This window comes from Zonotrichia leucophrys, chromosome 3 (assembly GCF_028769735.1).
Source record: "Zonotrichia leucophrys gambelii isolate GWCS_2022_RI chromosome 3, RI_Zleu_2.0, whole genome shotgun sequence".
NCBI lineage: Eukaryota > Metazoa > Chordata > Aves > Passeriformes > Passerellidae > Zonotrichia > Zonotrichia leucophrys.
This window is the reverse complement of record NC_088172.1, coordinates 79591591-79615122: the sequence shown is the minus strand read 5'-3', so window position 1 is coordinate 79615122 and position 23532 is coordinate 79591591. Positions and strand designations below refer to the sequence as shown.

At 38.5% G+C, this 23532-nt stretch overlaps 1 protein-coding gene across 3 annotated transcripts in view; it reads left to right on the top strand.

Annotated features, from left to right (window-relative positions):
- PRKCE (protein kinase C epsilon) overlaps positions 1 to 23532 on the top strand; it is a 288523-nt gene that overhangs the window by 154320 nt on the left and 110671 nt on the right. The gene's annotated exons all lie outside the window — the stretch shown is intronic.

Here is a 23532-nt window from a genome sequence, read left to right as displayed (position 1 = left end):
AAGCATTATGTGCAATTATTTAAAATCGTAAACATTAGGAGCTACATTCAGAGAGCTGTATAAAAAGACTGCGAGATCCATTTAGTTGGATTCTTGGGTTTAGTTGCCAAAGACACTATTTTTTTAAATTTATGAGATGTATGTATATGTATTTTAGATATTTTGCAGGAGCTATTCCCTGGAGCTTTGCTTCAGTAGATTTTCTGCCTGGTTTCACTTGAGTGCAGTAAGCTGCTAAAGCTTTCAGGCTCATTCAGGAATCATCCTTTTGGGTTAGCAGGTTAATTGTTTGTCGCTGCTGTGGCAGGATTGTGCACAAGTCAAGGGGAGGGAGCTGTTTCCTCGCTGTGCAGGTGTTTGTGTCAGGGCTGTGATGCTGAGCTGTGCTGGGTCACCGTGCAGGGTCACTCCCAGGCGCTGGGGGTGTCCCAGGGAATGTCAGTGTCTCTCCAGCCCTGCTCTGCCCAGGCTGGTGACTCCGAGGAGCACAAACCTTCCTGACTTGTGCGTGGTGAAATGCATCCTGTTCTGCCATGGTCTTACTGTAGTATGAAACAGAGGAGAGGAAAGTAAAACAGATTGGTAGTTGATGCCCTATTTACTAATCTAGTAAAATAATTAGTGATATGTTTTAACAGTGATAAAAGGAATCTCTTAAAATTATGGATGGGTATATAAAATTTTCAATAAATGCTGTTATTTTCAATGCGTTTTAAAATCAGATATTTCCAAATTTTCAAGCTGAATATGGCATCAAAACAACTGTTTGGAGGGTTTTTTCCCTGAAACTTTATTAACAATTAGATATAAAATAATCTGACCTTATTTTAAATTGAAGTTTCCAGTTGTGTACAAGCTTTCAATCTACAAAGCAGCAATTCAATTGGCAGCAGCTAGAATGCTCGGGGAAGACACGAACCTTTATCAGCCCCGAGGGCTGAGTTACCCTGAGCCAATCTGCTTTTCACCGTCCTTGTTAGGGGCAAATAATGGCTGGTGCAAATGCTGGTTGCATGGGCTCCCTGCCCGCAGCAGCGCAGCTCCCGAGCAAGGCATTGCTGCTTGTGCCACCGTGTGGCTGTGCTGCTCACCATCAGCACCATTTCATTGCCACAGAGATGTGCTGCTCACCATCAGCACCATTTCCAGAGAGCTGTGCTGCTCACCATCAGCACCATTTCATTGCCACAGAGCTGTGCTGCTCACCATCAGCACCTTTTCATTTCCACAGAGCTGTGTTGCTCACCATCCGCACCATTTCATTGCCACAGAGCTGTGCTGCTCACCATCAGCACCATTTCCACAGAGCTGTGCTGCTCACCATCAGCACCATTTCATTGCCACAGAGCTGTGCTGCTCACCTTCAGCACCATTTCATTGCCACAGAGCTGTGCTGCTCACCATCAGCACCATTTCAGCTGAGCTGTGCTGGTCTGGCTTCCCTGAAAACAAACCATGAGCCATCACGATTGTTTTGGTTTTGCTGGTCAGACTTTAAGTTAAGCGTTTGTAAAGATTAAGCTTCAAGTTACACGTTTAGAATAAAAAACCCAAACAACAGCATTTCATTCAGTAAAATTGTCATTTCATCTGCTGGGATTTACTGTAAATTACATATTTGTGCCTTAGCCTTTCCATTGTTGAAAAAAAAAAAGCAATAAAGATCTTACTTTGATGTTTGAGAACACCATTAGGCCCTACATTTTGTTGTCAGAACTGAATTTAAAATGTCCAAAACCACAGCTGAACTGTGCTGATTAAACCTTGTTTCTGTTTTCCCCATTTGCTGCATTATATTAAAAAAATAATCTTTGCTTAAAAATACAGGAGTATGCCCACTGTCTATTTAACAACTTCCATTTCGGTGGAGAGATTTGTAGAAACGTGTTTGCAGATGGGTTCCTTAAGATTCTTGCTGCAAATTCCTTTATCTATTCATAGGATTCAAAATTGGACCTTCAATATGAAAACTAAACTGCAAAGAGCAGACTTGGCATGCTTTCTACAAGGGTATCTACTTGTCAGACCTATTGCTTTTCTTTCCTTCTTTCCATGCTATTTTCACACAGCTCCTTCAGATTTCTTGTCAAAATAACCAGCTGCCATAAACCCCGTGATTATTACGTAAGCCGTGCTGCTACTGAAATACTCATTAACATGGGAAGGTACATGTCATTTCACACCATGCATTGTCTGAAATTATAATTTTTGCTCTGAATAAGCTTTTTACTTTTACTCCCCTGTAATAAAAGATATTTTTAGTAGAAGGGATGAAACTGAGTTTGAATGCTGAAGTATGGGGTCTATGTGAGCAGGCAGATTTGAAAGGTGTAATTAAATCACTTAGCTCTTTTTTTATTAACTCTGCTGAGCGCTGCCTCTGAGGCTCAGTCATCTCCCTTCTACTGTTAATGTAGTTAGAATATGTTCAATAATAAAACCTGATTCTTTTAATTGATTTTGCAGATTTTGAAACCTTTCTTAGACAAACAGTCTCAGCAGTTGATTCTCTGCTCATTCCTTGATGCTTGAAGGACTAGGTCTTATATTCATGTATTTATCAACAGAGTTCTGTTGTAGGATGTTTTTAGGTCATGTTTTGATAGACCCCCACACCCTCTGAAGATTTTCTTGTATGCATTTGAGTATATTTCTGCTCTGCAGCTGGATATTGTGTGTACATATCGAAAGATTTCAAAACTGTTTTGTGAAATACAATGAAAGATGCTTTGCTAAAGCAATAATGGTTTTTGCAAAGTGCTAGCACTTTCAGCGTACACTGGAAGCAAATTCCACACTGCTGAGTATTGCTTGGGCAGATAAGGACAGGCACCACAGCCAAAACGATTCAGCAAAGTTTGGAAATGCAAAAAATCCTTGATTTAAAGAGCCAAAAGTACAATCCTTTTACATTTTTTTTAAGCTAGGTCATAGAACTGTTCAGGAGCAAGTCTTCAGAGAATCTTTAAGTACGTTCTGCTGAAAGGAAAAGGTAGTGCAGTCACCTGAAACAAATAATATTCTCATTAATGCTTTGTGGATGTGAGTTTTCTCAGCACAGTAATGTATTTTTTCATTCTGGAGTCCCTGTTAGAGAAGCAAACTCCACATTTAGTTCACTCTCTAGGGGGAGCCCATTAAACAGGGTAAAAGGACAACACCAAAACTAATGACAGCTTGTAGTGTCATGTGTCTGTCACAATATCTTCAACTAACTTTCTTTTATTAGCTTAAAATTTGTTAAATATTTTACATATGGTTCTTCTCTGATTGTTTCTCAGGTGGTCTCTCCATGTAAATTATAGTATTCCTTGAATGCTTTAGCAGCTTGGCAGGTTATTTATGACTAGGTGGAAAAAACCCAAATAATTGAAATCTTGTATCCAACAAATAATTTTTTTAAATATGGCAATTGACACTTATATAATTGAAAGTTACCTTTAATGTTTTTCTGAAGAAACAATTCCTGTTAGCTTTCCATGCTGACCATACATGAATTCATCTGAGTGTCTGAGGGCAGCATTTTGGAGCTACTTGGAATGAGTAAAAAATTAGAAAAAGTGAGTTCAAAAATAACACACTGTGCAGCTTATGGTTATGATAAAACACATCATCGTTCCAGATTACTGTCACAAGGCAAAGTGAGCTCCTAAAATTTCTAATTAGATGTTGGATCATATCTTAAAGTCTTCAAAGATTTTAAAGTTTATGGAATGTTTATGGATATTAGACTTAAAACTGAAAGGTTTGTTCAGCTTGGAGACTGGAATAATGGGATGTTTGAATTGTTGTGTTCAAAGTTTTGGTTGTCTTGATGATGAATCTTCTTAATTTCATAATGCTCAGAATTTTTATAGCTCCTTTAATAATTGACTTTAATTATTATAATCTTTTATAATTTTAAACATTAACATATTTCTTTAGTATTTAGACAGGCTTGTTTCCTGGGAATTGCCTTTCTCAGAAATTCTTTTCTTAAAATTTCTAAATGTTACTTCCAATTCTTAGTAATTCAGCAACAATTGGAAGCAGAGCACTGATTCATGGACTGTCACTAAACTGAATAGTCTTGAAAAACCTCAAGCACTAGGAGGAATATTTTCTGCAAGAGGGAAAACAAGACAAGTTTACACATGATGCTACCTCTTAGGAAATTTGGTTATGGTTTCATTGAAGAGGCTCAGTAGTTACACCTGTGTTTAACAGACCGGGTTAAAGGTGGCAATGAAAGTTGCATCACACTTGCAGATGAGAATTTGCATTAATAAAGTTCATGACAGGGAGTCCCTGTGCTGGTAAATATGCTTTCTTCTGCAGTTTTGCAAATTTCCCAGGTCATATGTCCTTATAAATTTCACAGGGAGAGGAGGGCATAGCAGAACTGTTTACATCTCTTCTGACATTAGATTTGACTGTGTATATCTATACATGCCCATAAAAACATGCCATGCAATGTGTATGTTAAATAAAAATATTTAAAAAATATTTTATAATACTGTATTTCACTGCATAAAACATCCACATCCCTGTGCTGAAGGCTCCATTTAGGAATGTTAGCTCTGGTCTGGGGAGATGCCCACAGTGTGTGCTGCTTTGCAGCTGGGTTTCTGCAGGCCTGGAGTCCAGCCTGAGCCGTGGGGCTCCCCATTCTCTTGTATGTAATACCTGGGCAGAAGTGCTGAGCCTTCATTGGAGATCTGATCTTGCTGCTGCAAAAGAGTTTTAAACTACGCCAGCACTGTGCTTAAAAATACTCATGTGCACTGGTCTTCCTTGAAGACTAGTGAATGAATCATGATCTGCTAGAAAGATGTGATAACCAAAAATAAACCAGAAAATCCTGAGTTCCTCTCATGAAAAATATCTCCTTTCGCAGTAAACCATAATCACTAAATTTTAAAAAGTTGTCTGATTTATCTGCCTGCCTGCCTACCTATTGCATTGTAAATTGTATCTGAAAATCTTGTCAGTTTTGGTATAGACCGTTTTCTTACCCCTAGATAAGGAAAGGGAGATGAATAGTGGGCCATCATGGCCAACTCAGTGGAAGGAAAATTACAGCTTTTATAAGTGAGGTTTTAGAAATAGTTTTTTAGAAATCAGATTCTAAGTTTTGTTCTTCCAAGACCCAGAGATGGAGAAAAAGGGAGAACTGGTGTTTGACAGTGGAAAAAGAAAAAATTGATTGTACAAGGAATTCTATTTCTCAGGAGTTAGACTTACATGGAAGAATAACACCACTGCATGTAAATAAAAAGATTTTTTTTTTAATTAACAAATGAGTAGTTTTTGCTGTAGTCTAGTATAACCTGCTCCTTAATTTGAAATAGGAGGAAAATTTCTATTTTAATTTCTTAAAGAAGTCTTATACTTGCTGAGAGATTTTTGCTTTAATTTTATGTGTAAGCTATAAAGCACCTCAAAAACCTGTTCCAAAGAACTGTTCTTCTGAGAACCATTTCTTTCCCTTTTTTATATGTGCAGCGACAGATTACTTTTGTGTGAGTTCACAGCAATGTAACTCAAACCTCCTGGCAGTTTATCAGAGTTGGTCCCTGACCAAGACCATTGTATTTCAGCGTGCGTGCAGTTTGTGTCTGAGGGGGAAACAGCTGGTTTAGAGCAGTGCCCCTTAAAGGAATGAGTGCTGGGCTGCAAGAGTTCCTGTGCTAGGAGCAGTGCTAAAACAGCATGTTAAAAAAGATAACTTACCAGGGGTATTCCAGTGGCTATTAATAGGATTTCACCCTCTTGTGGCACGTGTGACCAGACAGATGATGTTCTGTAGTGGCAGCAGGAAGCTGCACGTTTGTGAGAATAAAAGGAAGGGGAACATGTGGTACAGATAAAACTAGGGGTCTTCACTGGTCAGAAGGCAACTGCTCCTCACATCTAGTGTTTGTCCTGTTAGTTAAAAAACTTGTAAATGCCCAGGTCAGTTTATTTTGATGGTGATTCAAAATGTGCTTCTGGTGCAATGGTAGAGCCACACAACTCCTGCATTGCTGATGGCAGACAGGATTGATTTGCTCATCTCTCTCTACTCAAACTGGGATCTTACTACTTTTGATTTGTGATGCAGCTTTCTACTTTTTTCTAAATAATTTACAATTCATTTTCACCAAAACCACAGGTCTGGCACAATAATCATAATGTTTCAGTTGGCTTCTCTTAAACTATGATTTATTTTTGCCCTCGGTTTCCAGGAAAACTTTCTATCCTGTTTTTCTTCCTTCTGGTAAAGATAAATACAATGCAGAGGGAGGATCATATTCATGATTTTATGTCTGTCTTTCCATCTAAGGCACAAGTGTAATCTGTGTTGCTTGCTGGAATAGATACAGGAATAATCATTTTAAATAAGTCTAGATGCTGCTAATAATAGTGGTAATGCTTGCACAGAGGAATGCTTTCTTCCACCTAATGTTCTGTGTGGGCTGACTGAAAATCACTTAGTGACATCTCATTTTCTTGGCCTATTTCTATGACTTTTTCCCCACCATGGAACAAGGGGCATCGTGTATACTAAGATGATGTTCCTGCATGTGGGAGGGGAAACAAACTGATTCCACAATATGGATATCGTGGTCCAAGCTCCCACACAGAGGCAGCTATTCTGAACACCTCTGGGTTGGGATATAGGATTTAAGACACTTTTAATGCAGCTGAGTTCTTACAGTTTCACTGTATCCTATAAATCTGTACTTTCTAGCAGAAGTTTGTTGTAGTGGTTCCAAAAATACAGGATGACAAAATTGGTAATTGGCAATTGACTGGTTTAGATTCACTGTGTGATATCAATTTTTCAGATTCAGGGGTGTTCCAAACACATCAAAAAGTAAGGTTTGGTTTCATGGGTTGGAAGGGATATTATTGGGAACTTTAAAAAAATCTGGAGGGTTCTTAGTGAAGACTTTTTTTAATAAAGAGATTTTTGGAGTGCTCAAATCTTGAAATGCTGTGTTTCCATTTCCTTGCATTTCTTTTCTACTTGTTAAAAAACATCTTTATATGTGTTTTCTCTTTTTTAAAGTCTTATTGTTATGGTTTTCCAGAAGTGGAATAAAGAAAAGGTCAGATTATAAATGTGGTTTTATTTAGTTTAAATTAGATTTTTTTTCCACCTTCATTTGTATTTCTTAAAATACATTCAGTATTTTAATTTGGCTTCTGTATGCTAATGGCAAATGTAGTTTTTATTATAAAACCATTTAGAGAAGTCTTTTCAATGTATAAGAATACATTTTTGATTTTGAATAGATAGTTACTAAAGGAAGAGGTTTTATAGGGTACATTAGCTCTTATTTATGAGATTTCTGATGGTAAAAATCTCTTTAGTGTGTGGGATAATCTCTTTCTTAGGATGTTTCTGTCTCCTTCTCAGGAAGAAAGTGCATTTTTTCTGAATTAAAATGGTTATGATAAACTAATTCATGACTGCTGTGATGTGTCATGGAGAGTCAAGTTAGAAGCTCCAGCCATAGAACAGGCAAAATTGTTTGAGATTTTGTTTTTGGTTTATTTTTTTAAAGGAGCTTCTCTCTAGAGGTTCTTTTTCTAAAGACAACCAGTGCTAAAAGGATTTTCTCGAGGAACTTCTTACACCTTCTTAGGTACTTCACACTGAGAGAAAGTGAGTAGGAAATCAAAATCTCTTTGAAACCAACTTGGAAATGCTGCCATATGTCTTATTCTTGAGATTATGCAGGGTTGTTTTTAAAAAAAAAAAAAAAAAAAAGAAAGAAATTCAGTCTCCAGCTTTCAACTGTGACATCCTTCAACCAGACAGTTCTGGGATCTGTTAAATGAAATCTCCATCCACCACACTTTGCAACTTGTGAATTGATAGATGATACAGCTTCCTGGGGTGGTATTTAAGTTTACCATGGGAACAGCTAAATCAGAGACAGCAGCAATAAGAAGGCACTGAATATATTTTTTCAGCTTACAGCCAGCTGACTTTCACATTCTTATTCAGCAACCTGATAAGGCTACGGTAAAATGAATTATGTAGTGTTTGAATGTGAGCAGAGGTGCTGGCAAAGCAAGGAGGACAGAAAGGTTTTAGGATGATGGGCTATGACCTGAATTTTGAAGGAAAGGTTTTTTTAAGTGTCTGCCATCTCTTGACTTGTTAATAAACAAAACAATAAATGGAATGAAGTTCTAGAGGTTATTTTTTTACAATTGCTAGAACATTTTGTATCTTTCCAGTTTGGACACGGACAATTAAGGTTTCTTTTTTTATCTCTACTGTAAGTAAACTGAGCCAATTTCTCCTGGATTTTATGTGTCTCTGTTCTCTGGCAGGAGTGTAGAGCTGTAACCAAAGATAGATCTTATCCTCCTGTGGCGATGCATTTAAAGCATTAAGTTGTACAAATAGTTGTCCTTTGTGCTCCAGGCAGTCTCCTTGCCATCCTCTTGGCTCTCCACAGATTTTGGTTGGACCCAATCCTCCTTGTGCTGTGCACAGGTTTCTAGATGAGTTTTGTGCTGTCAGTGTTAGGAGAATTTACCTGATGCCTTAGAATATCCACAGGTAGTGCCACTGGTGTGAAGACAGGGTCAGTGCTAAATGGAAAACAGATACAGCACTGGAATAATAAGAGAAAAATTAAATCTACAATCATTCCAAGAGTTGTTTTGTCTCTGTTTTCATTGCGTGATTTACTTTCTGGAGTAGGGAGAAAGTTCTTTGGATCCTGAAGTATTTTACTTGATCTTTGTTCTGAAGAAGAAAAGAAAATAATTCAGAGCCCTTTTTTTGTGGCCTTTTTTTTTAGTTCTGTTTTCTCTCTCAGAAACAGATATACAGCCTAGATTTTAGCAAGCATTTTTCTTGAAAGACTCACAGTTTTAAGAGATGTTAGAAGCAGATTTTCTCCTGCTCACATTTATTCTTATATGAAGTCTTCACATATGTTTTGGAAGTCAACCTTCAGTGGATGCTGAGGGCATTTGTTAGTACTGAACTGCTTTCTGTTTTAGGAAGTAGCAAAAGGTGACTTGTGGAAGGAGAAGACCTATAAAAGCTGACTTTCTGTACCTGTTCTTCTGCATAAATATAGCTTAAATTAGCATTAACTATCATGAATCTAAAGACACAACATCTGTGTTCGGTTTTTTAAGTTAGTTGTTTCAGTGAATTTGATTGACATTATCTTTGGGAAAACCTTAGCAATCTAACATATTTTCTTTCATCATGATAATATCCAACCTGTTGGAGCAGTGTAAGACAGGTATCTAGATCTCTGTGGAAAAGGCATGGCCCTTGAGTGCTTTTCTGTAGCTAACTCTGTACATGTATATCTGCTAGTACTTATCTATGAGCTTTCTCGAGTAAGGAGAGTTAACTTTTCTGTACAGCAAATTAGTAGAAAGGAAATTAATTGATGAACAATAATTCTGAACTCAGATTGCCCTTGGAGTTTGGGTCATTGACAGATGTGAGCTGAATTGCTCACAGTTTGTCCTACAGGGAGGAACAGGAGCACTGTGTGATGTGCTCTCTTTCATCAGCCCTATGTTCCCTTTTCTTGCACGTCCTATTTTCTCTGAGTTTTCTTTCTCCAAAGTGAGGGGTTTAAAGCTCTGGATGGTTTGGATTCCATTTTGGTCTCTCTTTTTTTTCCCTCTCAATTCCTATGCTAAGTCACCTCATCATCCAACATCCCACTCTTCACACTTGCCAGCTGCTTCCATCAGTAAGTTTTTAAGCATTCCTGAATTTTACATCAATTTTAGAGAACTATGAAAAACAAAATACATCTCAATCAACACATCTGTTGCCTCTTTGAAGGCTCTTTGCCAATTCTTTTCCTCTGTGAGTGTACATTTTATTTGAGGCATAATCTGCCATAGGTCAGGTAAAACAGCTCAAGTCCCTAGATTCCTTCAAGCAGATGATGCTTCAACATTTTTCTGAAATTCTGACTCAGTTAGAAATTAGGTGGCCAGTTAAGCATGTTTTCATACACCAGAGGAACTTTGCGTTTCATGTGAAAGTTTGAGCTACACGCTCACCAAATCACTGAAAATAAGAAAGACACCAATGCATCTGTTTTACCAAAGGCTGGAGAATAAGGGCTAAATGAACTTTGGAGCTAGGATGTTTGGAATCTAAAGAAAAAAAGCAAAAGTCAGAAATAAGTACACTTTTAGAACTTGGCTCAAACAGAGTCTTGTCTTTTACCCATTTATGTGTCTTAAGACACAAAGTTAATCCAGCTGTAGTGGGTTGACCCCACACAGAGTCTCTCTGCCGTTCCCCTCTGCAACAGGACAGGGAAGAAGAGTACTACCAAAGGCTCATGGATTGAGATAAGGACAGGAAGACTCATTTGGGAGAGTGTTTTCAGGGCAAAACATACTTAACTTGGGGAAATTAATTAAATTTATTGCCAATCAAATTAGAGAAGCATCATGAGAAATAAAAACAGATCTTGAAACACCTTCCCCTCACTCCTCCTGTTTTGCCAGGCTCAACTTCTTAAAACCCAAATCCTTTACATGTCCTCCAGTGGCACAGCAGGACAGGCAATGGGGGTTTCATCAGTTCATCACACATTTTCTCTTGGGCTCTTTCCTACTCAGGGGGAGGGCTCCTCACACTCTTCTACTGGTTCAGTGTGGGGCCTCTCTCATGGGAGACAGACCAGGAGGAACTTGCCCAACAGGAATTCTTCACAAACTGCTTCAGCATGTGTCCCTCCCTGCCAGCAAACCTGCTTCAGCATGCACTTCCCTTGCCATAGGTCTCCACATCCTACTGGGGTCCTGCTCATGCACAGGCTTCTTATGGGCTCACAGCCTCCTTTAGGCATCCCCCTGCTCCAGTGTGGGGCTGTCCATAGGCTGCAGGTGGATCTGAGCTGCACTGTGAGCCTCCATGGGCTCCAGGGAAATGGGCTCTCTCTCCATGGTCTTCGCCATGGGCTGCAGGGGAGTCTTTGCTGTGGCACCTGAATCACCTCCTTCCCTTCCTCCTTCACTGAACTTGCTGTCTGCAGTGCTGTTTCTCCCACATATTCTTACTTCTTTCTCTGCTGTCTCGGGCCTCTAGCTGGTCAGAGTAACCCCAAGAAACATTAAAAACTCTCTTTTCCCAGCCCAGTGCTTGATGGAGTCAGAGCTCTTCATTTCTTGGTCTCAGGGTTGTTTATCTATAAAATTCTTTCTCCTGTCCTGCTGAGGTCCTCTCAGCAAGACAGTCAGAGGCATTCTCTCCTTCCCCGGGTGGTGTTATCTTTTTATACTAAAAACTATGTGTACAATATTTACAATTACTTTCCAATACCTATCACCTATGTTAGACAGTGAGCTTCTACTCTAAACCAATCTAAAAGTGCCAACATCACAGCAGAAGATGGAGGCCAAGAAGGAGAAAGGCTGCACATGCCCAGATTCCTCCATCTTGCCCCCTGAACCCCCATTCTAAATACCCCAAAAAATCTATTTTTCACCCTGTGATAAATTCACTATCATTATACTTAAACTTTCATGGCTTGTAATTCTTCATGTAAGGTTGGTAATTGTTTTTTCCAAGGGCTGAATCAAAGGCACAGGGGTCTTGGGCTCTGTGCCAAGCTCTCTGAGCCCCCATGACAGGGTCTTGTGTCCTCCAGGGCAGCCAGAGGAATTCCCTGGGTTTCCACATCTGCCTGCTGTTGCGTAGTGGAGGTTTTTCTCTGCTTCTTAAATACTTGAAGCCAGAGGTGCTACCACTGCTGCTGATGGGCTCAGCCTCACCTAGCATGGGTCCATCATGAACCCAGCTGGCATTTGGATATATGGGAAGCTTCTAGCAGGTTCTCACAGCAGCTGCCTCTGTAGTTTATCACCACCACCACCACCAAAGCCTGCCATGTTAACCCCATACTGATTTGTATTCATGTATCCAGGATAGAGAGACAGGCACAATTTTCCATAGTATATTTTGGGGTGGGGTGTGCACTTGCATCACATTTTTCCAGTGTTCCTCCAAAACCTGAGGGCTAGATATGTGTTGCTTAATTTAGCAAGAGCTGGGGTTCTCATATGATGTGTATTTCAGCAAGCACACTGTACAAAACCTCAAATGCTGCAAAATTTTGCTGGGAATCCCGAGAACCTTGAGAGAGATCCCTTTACTGCTCTTTTGCACAAAGACCTGCAAGAAATCAGCATTATATTTATAGGTAGCAGTCTGATATTGCAAATCAGAGGACATGATGGACCTGGTAGGAACTGCATAGTAGGACCCCAATTCCTTTTAGAATGCATTAAGACTCTGATCTTCCCTCATTCCTCTATTTTTTATTGTTGTATAGTATTCTGTATATTGAAAAATTTACAGAAATATTCTGTATATTGAAGAAAATGAGAAAGCTAATGACAAAGACATTAAAGCTTTTCTTGCTTAATCTTGTCACTGAGAAATGCTTCTTCTGCCAGTAATAGGTTATGAGGAGACAGCATGACAGGAGCAAGGTGTTGTCTCCTTGTTCCTGTCATGTGTCAATCGCCTCCCCAGTAAAAACCTATATAATACATTCAGGTTCTACTGACAACACACAGACTCATCATGTGCAATTCCCTCATGATGCTGTGTCCATAAGCCTGGCAAGGAGAAAGAACATCCTGTTTAGCTCATGTGTCCATTTTTACCATGCATTAGTTGCAGAGGATTAACATCATGCAGGGCAGGTAAATAGTGCTTTAAATACTGGAAAATTTCCATTGCAATCCATGGCAGAGTGAATATGCTCTTTTTTTATAGCCACATCCAGAAATGTTTTGTTGGACTGGAGTGTGAAAGTAGTATGCTGATAATAAATCATATTGAATACTTCAGGATTTATGTAAGATATTCATTGCTGTCTTCTGTGTGGAAATTTGTAGTAATGTATGTAATGTTGAAGGACAGAGATGTGAGAGTTGCCTTAACAGCGCTGCTTGTGAGTCAGAGATGTTCTTAATTAAGCTTCTGTTGTGTGCTTGGGGGGATATTAGAATAAGGAAAATTCCTCCCACATTTGCAAGAAAGACAGTGGAAATAGGAAAGGAGTTCTTTTGCTGCTGAGTTTTGTCTCTTGCAATTGATTGCAAGAACTGCCCACTTAGGAAATGGGCAAGATGAGTCTGTTGGTAGAGGAGGACAAGATTGTCATAACATAGTCCTTACTAATAGATAAACTAGAAAGAGCCATGTTGGAAAACTGGTTTAAGTGTGTTATGGGTTGTATATTAGGGCAAAAATGGAAAAAAAATTTGTCAGATGTCTTTTTTTTTTTTTTCTGATAGCTACATTGGAGAACAGGCCTTTTCAGGCACAGCACTAATATCTTCCATTTGTTTTGTTCTGTTCAGTAAAGTTGTGAAAAATCAAATCCAGTGGCTTGATTGCCTTGTTTTAATATGTCATACTGCTTGGGGTCAAATCCTCTTTTGTTTATTAGATATATAACTAAACACATCAGTGGGTTTATCTGCTTGAAGGCACAGTTACTTTCTGTCTTATTACTTTAGTACTGTTGGAAGGGGGGAGTAATGTCCAAATTTTGAAGTCTTTATTTTAATTAGTTGAAGAATAGCATTAGCATTACCTGAAAGTATAAGGGAAAAAAAATCTGCATAAATAAAATGTATTATATCACTGCTGTTCTCCCTGTCCTTGAAGCTTCCTCTGGCTTTCATTAACATTTTTTGAGCAAAGTAATGAGGATTCTGTGCTTTTTACTTTATACCAAAATCTGTATATTGAAGGGATTCTTCCTGCTTGGGAAAAGGAAGCTGCATTGCAATCTTCTCTGGCTGTCTCAGTTATTGCATAGGCACTGGGGGAGGTCCTCTGAACCACAGTCAGTTCTGCAGTGGGCTCCCCCTGCCCTGTGAAGGATACAAGCAAATAGTTAGTACTTTATTGAGAAACAAATAAAAAACATAAAAGCAAAACCACTTCTCTAATTGTGGGTGAGATTTCACTGCCACTGTGAAGTACTTTGAATCTGTGTAATTTAATCTCTGTAATCAGCAGGCCTGAGCTTGCTGAGGGTACAACCTTTAGAAAACCACGTTTTCAAAGCCGTCTTCTCTGATCTATGTAGGTTATGCCCCAGAGAACCTTAATGTGGTTATATGGAATTTTGATATAGAAATTTTAAGTACAAGGATGCTTTGTTACACGCATTTCAAAGCTTGGATAGAAACAAGTTGTTGCTATCAGGATGGGGATCTGGAAATGGAATCAGCAAGGCAACTTTGAGATTTAGTGGCCTAAGGCAGTAAGTGTTTTTCATTCCCTTTTTTGCCTTCAGATGCCATGACTTTTCTGTAGCTAGCATGTGACTGGGATATCTGCAGGGTCCTGTGCAGTGCAAAGTAGTTTCTGTCTTGCTGTGGCCTGAGAATCATACAGAATTCTTGCAGCCCTCTTTTCTGTGAGATCTTGCTGTGTCTCTGGCCTTTTGCATGGTATCCACAGGATAGTGGCTGCCTTGCTACAGATAGTTCAGTAGGTTCTGTGCTGGCCAAAACTTACTTTTCAAGGTGCCATCACTCATCCAGCATAACTTATTGCAAATGGCTTGAGGTTGAATATTAGAAAAACAGTCTGCCTGCCAGAGTAGTGAAACAAGATACGCGAGTGTGTTGTGGAATTTCCCTCACTGGAGATTTTTGAGAACCATCAAAAAAATGAAAGCTGAGGTTGCCTGAAGTGCATGGGACACTTCCCTACTGCAGGAAACTGAGCTCAGGAATCTCCTAGGAGTCTTCTGCTTGGGCTTCTGTTGTTCTATGAGAAAGGACCAAAGCTAGAGTTGAAAAAATATTTAAGAAACAATTTCTGAAAGGCTAGAATCCCAGACATACAAGGTTCTGTTTCATCATAATGTATGCAGCTTTTGCAAGAATTAGAGACTGCTGAACTTCTCTAATCTATCACAAACACCCGCTTAAAATAGCATCATTTGGGATCTGACTGGTTTAATAGTTACCTCTGGGAAAAGAGCTTTGTCCTGAGGTTTTTACAATGCTTGTTTTCCTTCTTCACATCCCAAGGCTGTTTCCTTTGCAGGAAGCTGACGAAAGCCAGCAGCTCAGGTGCTGACCCTGCAGAGGGGTCATTTGACCCTGCAGATCCTTCCATAGCCTGGAGCTCTGTTCAAATAAGCACGGCTGTGTGCTGCTGGGGAAGTTCACCTCCCACCACAGCCCTGCCTTGCATGATTTGTGTCCCCCTCCTTGTGTCCCAGAGGACAAAGCACAGCCAGGGTGAGCGTGTGTCACCGGAGCAGCGGCCACCACCACTGCCACCACAAGGGCTGGGTGCAGTCAAATTGCAGGATGAGTTTGTGGGCTTGCAGCAGTGACAGCAGAGAGGTCAAGTCCCAAGGATACCTCATCTTATAATAATAATAACACTAAACTTACAATAACAATCAAATACATTATATATATATATATATATATATATATATATATATATAGTTTCTTCATTTAGAGGATTTTCTGCTTTTTTACTTCTAGTAAGTAGCTGACTTAATACGAGATATTTCATTTTGTTAGTCTGTCAGGTGCTTAACGCTAACAATGCTAATGCCAGGCTGCTAATACTGCTCATTGCTAACACTGTAACAACATGATCTGACTCTTACTGACACGAACTAATTTAATTTTCTGCCTGCATGTTTATCAAGTCAAGTTACGGCACAAAAATTGTTCTATGTTTTGTAAATTATTACTTTGCTAGTTGGGACATGAATAGACACATTAAATTTCATGGAGCGAGCTTTTTCTCATGAATAGCAACTTTAGTGTTTGCCATATGTAGAATGCATTTCCAGTTCTCTAATTTCAATTGCAGATTTGTTGACATAAGGGCATTGTGTTTAGAGTGAGGCTGTTTGTTCCTCCTGAAAAATAAGACTGAAAGACTAAAACAACATTAGTTAGCATTGTTTTTTGAGCCTGTTGCCTGTGACATCTCCTTTACAACTGAAAAAACAATAATGTCTGGGTTGTGGAAAAGGTTTTGCAGTTGAAACTTCCAACTTTTTTATTTTAAAAACCTTGAGATGAAATTCTCTTTTCAGAAAACCTGCCACATAGTGATAATTTCTGTGTGGTATTTCTACTGATATAACTTCCTTTGCCAAATAAATTGTATTATGAAAATTGTAGTTACAAGTTGTTACATTGTTTCAGGAGTACAATTTTTCTTTAAATGATTAATGTCACCAATAAAGAAATTGAGGGGAAGTAGGAGGGATTCATGTCTGATTTGCTTGCTTTGTGGATCTGACAGCTGTTAAAGTACAGAAATTGCTATATCCACCCTCCAAAATGAGGTCAGTACCCCATCATCTGTGTGAGCTCCCAGGGATCTAAAAAACAGACTGCATATTTTTATCCATAAATATAAATATAAATATATACCACTGGACCAGTGATCCAGTTCCTATAAAACAGAATTCTGTTTGTTAAATATTTGATTTATTAAACCATGCTGTATGGTCACTGAAGATGACCATGTGTAATTCCATGTTGTTAATACCTTAAGCTTGTGTAAATTGTCACTAATTCTGTGGGCATTGTGGAGATCAAGTGCAGAAACTTGAGGGCTTATCTTGAAGACTTTGTTAAGAAAAGTCTCTGAGTCATTTAAAGGAACATTTTGTCTGAGCAAGTATGGAACCCAATCCCTTCTCACCCCAGGCTCTGCTGTAGCCAAGCGGATGGGCTGCAGCTGGGCAGAACTGGGGGCTCATCCCTTTTCTTCAAGGGCCTCACTCCTCGTTTTGAACACTTGGTCCAAATTATTGCCAGCCACCAAGGCTGGGACATTTCTGAAAACTAAATTGTACTTCTGTGTATGCTGAAATTGCAATTGGACTATCACTATCTCTTTAGTGTTTCTGGGCATTAAGTCCTCCTTTATTAAGTGTATTGAATATGGAAGTATTTCTGTTGGAAAGCTGTGGGGAGTTATTGTTGTCCCTTCAGCTTTGAGTGAGTTTATGAATGTGCTCCTGATAATAATTAAGTACGTAGAAAAACTTCGAATCATGTGTAAGTATTCATTGGATAGCTTTATATTTGGGTGTTTTGGTTTGGGCTTTTTTTTTAAAAAAAGGAAAGTAACAGAAGCCCTCAAACAGAAATATGTGCCTGCGACACCCCAAATCAACTCTGTGCACATCTCAAGGGAAATTTTAAAATACATATAGGCAGAATCTCTCTTTTAGACAAGAATTTATTCATTTGAAGGTAAGCATGTGTTTGAAGGCAGATACATTTGAGCCTCAGCCCATGCTACAAAGCCACCCACCATCTTTGGGATGATACACTTTAAAATTGAATTTATTCTTCAGTTCATTTAGTAAATAGCTGGTGTTAGCAGACATGTCTAGACACATATCTCTTTTAAAACTCATCCATTCTGTGAGCATTTTTTTCATTTCTTTAGTAACACTCAGCATCTTTGTTTTTGTTAACAATACAGTGTTACTGAAGGATCTGATTCTCCTATCAAATCAAAAATTTCCTGTCAGATCTCCTAAATAAAGCAGATTTGAGATACAGTAGGAAAACCTGTATGCTTGTTCTTTGTTTAAGAAGTAATTTGGAAACATAATTCTAGAAGAAGACATAGAAAAAAATCATGCTCTTTCTATGACTGTGGTAAACTATCTACATAATTTCTATGCTCATCAGTAACAGCTTTATGATATCATATTATAGCACTTACCTTACTTTTTTTTTCTCTAAAATGTATGGAATTAGTTTGTTGCATGTGTTACTACTAAACAAGACTTTGCCAAAAGAAAGGATATAGAAATGTAAATATATGGGGGTGTTTAGCTTTTTGTTCATGGTGGATTTTTGTTGTTTTGGGTTGGTTTGGTTTTTTTCCCCTTTAAAATAGATTAAATTCTTAAGTGCAAAATCCTGTAATAATTTCTGCCTGGAGAAATCTTAATGCCAGTATATATGCTTCTACTGTACAGCCCAGAATAGAGTTTAGGAATAATCCTTTGAGACCTTATTTTGATGCATAATGATCTGGTTACACTCCATTCTGAATCCTGAGAAGTCCTGGACATTGTTTCTGCCGCTTCTCACTTTCCAAGATATTTTTAGACAAATTACCTCTCCCGCTTCAATCAATACCCTTCCTCTGTTTAGACATTATGTAGTGCTAAAATAAAAGCTCTATTTCAGTACATATATACTGGTTAAAGTGATCAGGCTAAAATATGATACAAAAGCAGGTTTCAGCAGTGAGATCTCAGTACAACCATTGTTCCTTTGCATTTGTTGTTCATTTAGGGTCAGTTGTAGTTGTAGTTATTAAAGGTTGATGTTAAACCAGCTAGCTCTCTGGATGGTGCTTGTAAGGTAGGGGTGACAGCAACGTGACACCCAGGAGATGGCCAGGGTGAAAAGCCCCTTGTCCAGAAGTGCCGTGAGGGGTCAGGGTGCTCTTGCAAGGATTTACCTGGCACCATCACCAGTTTCTGTGTTACTGGCATACATGGCCCATGCTTTGGCTTTGATAGGGCAGAAGCCATTTCACTAAAGTTTAATTGGTTTTTTCCATTCCCCAAACACTGACAGTTTGGTAAGAATCACCTCCAAATTGAGGGAAGGGATCAGCATTGCTCTCATTTAGAAGTCAGCATCGTCAGCAATAAGAAATGCTGGATACCCCCTCTATTTGTGTGTAAGCTCTCTCGCTCTTTTTCTGCCTTATTTTTTGCATTTTTTTGGTTGTTGTCAGAATTGTGTAAGTACTCAGAGCATTGAAGATAAGGCATGGCTATGGAGGATAATCTTGTTGCAGTTAGTGCTCCACATTGAGCCCTTCTCATTTATGCTGAACCTGTTTTAGTATGAAACAAGACCTGACATGGTTGAGCCTTTGATATTTGGTGTGCAGGTCTTACTCCCCCAGTCTTGTTTCCTTTGAAGATTGCTGAGCGTTATGCAGTACTTTCCTTTCTTTTAAATTTTAAGAAATTACTTTTAAGTTGTGACTTACAATTCATGCTTAATGGATACTACACAATGAACAGCATTAAATGTAGTTCAGACAGCTCGTTTAAGCCTCCATTTTGCAGGTATTTATGAGTTTTGTGCAATTTTTCATGCCAGATATTTCTGACTTTTATAACACTTCCCTTAGAGCTTGGATTTAAGCATGCAAGTCTTTAGAGTCTTTAAAACTGTAGGCATTATGTATGTATGTACATATGAGTATATAAAAGCAATTATATGCTGTTGTTTTTCAAATAACTCAAGAGTTACTCTTGGCTACAGTAAAAAGAAGTAGTGGCATTACTGGCTATGGTTTTGAAATAAAATTAGTTTTAAATTTGCCAGTTCTCAAGTACCATCGTATGAAGCCTAAACTCAATGTGCTCCACCAACAGCATTCTCCATGAACACTTGGAAATTGTCATCATTTCTTACTCCATCTTTTGAAAATAAAATGTAAGAAATGCATTTAAAAAGGATAAACTGAATAGTACAGAAGACAGAAGGACTCAAAACCAAAACAGGGAACATAACGTACGTTACATAAGAAACAGCCTTTACTGAGGAAATTATAAGCCTCTGTGGCTATTTAGTAGAAATACCATGAGAAGAAATTGTTTCTATTGAAACTTGCTAGTATTCTGACTATGAGAAATTCACTTAATTTTAACTGCTTTGCTAAGAATAGAAATGCCATGCACAGTATGCAGTATGCTAATGGTATTTTATAGAACCTAATACATACCTCTGTAAGATTTAAAAAATATATTTTAAAGGCCAATTTTGTTTGGGATGCTAGTTGTTGATATCACACAGATGTTGGGGCTTTTCCTAAATATTCTCTGCTTTCTGCTAGCATTTACTAATCTTTGCTTTCCTGCTTGTAAATGATGAGAGATATTTGGAGAGAGCAGTGTAGCTCTGTTCTAAAGTAGGTGTCTTCAGACAGATAAATTAACATCTCTAGTATGAGTGTTCAGTATGAGATAAATGGATTTTAATTTAAATACAGACTATTGTAAGTTCTGCTAGAAATAAGTGGTTCACAACCCTGGATATGAACCAGAACAGATGTGATCATCTGCTTCTGAGTCACCTGGGACAGTTCCTGCCTGATTTTATGCCTGTGGCCCAAAACAGCAGTGTGAATCACAGGATTGTTCAGGTTGGAAAATACCTTTGAGGTCATCAAGTCTGCCTGTTAACCCAGCCCCTCATGCTCAGCACTAAACCGTGTACTTAGTGCCATATGCACAGGTTTTTTGAATGCTTCCAGGAATGGTGACTCCACCACATCATGGTCTGCCTGTGCCAGTGCCTGACCACCTTTTCAGTAAAAAGTTTTCCCTAAAATCCAGTCTTACACAAGATGTGGCAGGGTTTTGCTTGGGGACTGTGGGAAAGCATTGCTTATATGTTTATATAGGGTCACAGTGAATAAGTGACTGAACTTAATGTTAACTTGAAGTTATTGTTAAGCTTGTGGATGAGCTAATTTCTCCAGTGACTTCATCTGCTGTGATGAAAGGCTCATGTCCAGTCATCCAGTGGTCAGTCAGGCACTGTAATGTCAGATGCTTGTTTAGCCTGGAGGAAAGGAGCCTGAGAGGAGAGCTTTCTGTTCTCTAGGACGGTGGAGTGATGTGGGAGTTGGTCTCTTCTCCCAAATGACAATTGGTAGAAGAGGAAATGCTATCAAGTTGTGCCAGGGGAGGTCTAGATTGGAAACATTTCTTAACAAATTGTGTCGTAGTGCGTTAGAACAGGCTGCCTGGGGAAGTCACCCTCCTTGGAGAAATTTAAAAGATATGTAGATGTAGCAATTAGGGACATGGTTTAGTGATGGCCTTGGCAGTGCTGGGTTAGTGGTTGAACCAAGAGATCTTAGAGATCTTTTCCAGTCTTAATGATTCCATGATTCTGTGATTCTGCCGTGCTCCAAGCCCTCTAAATGAGTCCTGCTGCTGACTGCCAAGGTGGGGATTGCACTCAGGGTGCAATGAGAGGTGAGGTGTTGGCAGAGCCAATGCTCTCCAACATGCAGCTCCTCTGGGCACTTCCACTCTAAAGCAGGGCACGGATTTGGCCAAGATTTGGCATGGATTTGGCCAAGTGCTGGTCTTCAATGACAAAAGGGGAATAGCAGACTGACACAGAGACTGTTTGTTTGAGGGCAACTGGCTAATGGACCTCCAGCATTATCCAAGATAGACCAAGAAAACTACATTTTCTAACTACAGGTACAGGATCCTTCTCACACACAGTGATGCTGTTTGTGTAGAAGTTATTTTTGATAAGCGAGGCCTGATATTTAATCTGATGCTTTCAGATGCATTGCTTGTATCTGTTTTCAAGTCAGTGCATTTCTGAAAAGGATACTGTTTCATTATATTTTTTAAACTGTAAGTATTAGAAGAAAAAAATGTAATTTCATTAAAGAATTAAATATAGAATTGAAGCTAATGCAGTGAAAGTAGGTTTAAAACTTTGTTAGTAGATACAAAGCAAACAAACAAAAAACCCCCAGTGTCATGATACTGCTTTTATGTAGTCAAAGCAAGAGGAGGATTTTACATGCTCTGTAAAATTACACGTGCTTTATCTGTGAAGAATTGCACTTAAGATGAAAAAATGAGAAAAACAGCACTGTAGACTGAATATCATATCAAATGTGTATTATGCTCTGTCAGAACATCTTGTTCATTACCTGTAAGCACAAAACTTTTTGGGAAACCTTTCCAGAAGAGTTGGATTTCTGGGGAGAAACCTTTCCAGAGGAGTTGGACTTTACCTTTCTCACATCCAGGTTGTGCATACTGTAGGAAAGTCTACAATCTGGATGATAACCAAAGGAGCAGATCTGTGTTAAAACAGAATTATTTCCTATAATAGCTTTTAAAAGATTTCCTGTAGCTTTGTAAAGTCAGTAAATCATTCAAGAAGCTGAAAAAATGCATCTTTAATGGGATTTTCAACTATTTGTTACATATTCTTTGTGGAAGCCAGTCTTTCTCTTAAGGAGATGTGATATTTATTAGACATTAGAGTTTTGCTTAATCCCTAAAAATAAACAAAATTGATAACATAAAATTAAACATAATCAGTAACTGCCTGGTATTTCTTATGTCTTTATTGAAGGGCAAGCTACAACCATTGCTTTTAGGTTGTTCTTCAACATAAATAAAAGGGGTAGCTTTGTGTACAAGGCTGTGTGTATTTACTGAGAGCTCACTTTAGAATAGGAGTGCCACTCTGGCCATCCCACAGATGTGTCATCTTAGGGTGAAAAACAACTCTGAGTATGAAGTGTTTGTATAGCATTATTGTGTATGGAACTTAGCCTCTTCTGTGCATAAATAAATTTGCTGTTGAGGAGTCAAGGAGTTTAGCCTTTGCTCTGCAGTGAAAGACATTTGTCTCTGTTTGTTCATCTGTGCTCTGTTTTTTTCCAAAGATGTCCATCCATTGGTTTAATTTAAGTCAATTTTGTAGAAATTCTTTAATCGATACCTTTTATATCTAAAAGGTATAAATCTATTGGATTTATTCCAATGTTTGTAAAAGAATTTGAGACTTTTTTTACATTGAGTTGTTCTCAGACTTTGAATTTTCTATGTATTGTTATTAGGCACTATACTGTTGCTTGAACAACTCAATCACATATAGAAAAGCTTGCAGCAGACCAAAGTTGGTGGTTTTAGGCCATTGTAATAATTCACAGTAGCTGAAATTCAAAGAATGACAGGTTTTAACTGCAGATCAAAGTGTTATATGCACCAAAGTGTTGAGTGCATGGATTCAGTTGGCAATGGATGACTGAATATGGTCCTCTCCAAGTCTCATAGTCTAGTTTGCCAAAGCAGGAGTGGCTCAGGGAATGTCTGTAAAGTCTGTTTTTCATTAAAAATGTTCTTCATTGCTAATTCATCCTCAGCTTTTGCTTAATGCATGCAGAATATTATGATGGTGTTAGTGATACTAAAAAAAAAACCTTAAGAAAAAGACCCACTGCACTCTGAAGATTCTTTTTCCCTAATGTTTTCACACTGAGTTATATCAAGTTCATTTTATACTTCCTCTACCATTAAATATCACGTACAATTGGAATAGGAATTGATTAAGAAGAACAACTTCTTTCCTTTGAGCATTTTGCTGAGCATGTATTAGTATCAAAGTGGGTTATTAGAGCCTGAAGCTCAGATCTCAATCAGGAATTCTAATAAGTAATCAATTTTGGATGGAATTTTTTGTTCTGCTTGATAATACATATTTTTACTCTGCTTTCTTACACTTGTATCAGCACTTTGCGAATGTACAAGGACATGGGGATGTTGGAATTGTTTTCTTCTCCTGGAGATCAAGTGAGGTGAAAGTCTGATCTCTTAGGAGAATCTAACTGTATAATTACTGTTAAGAGGTTGTCAGTGTGCTTGATAAAGTGTAGAGGACTTAATCCCAATTTAGCATGGATTTACAAATGAAGCTTTAAAAGAACTAGAAGTTCCTGTGCTA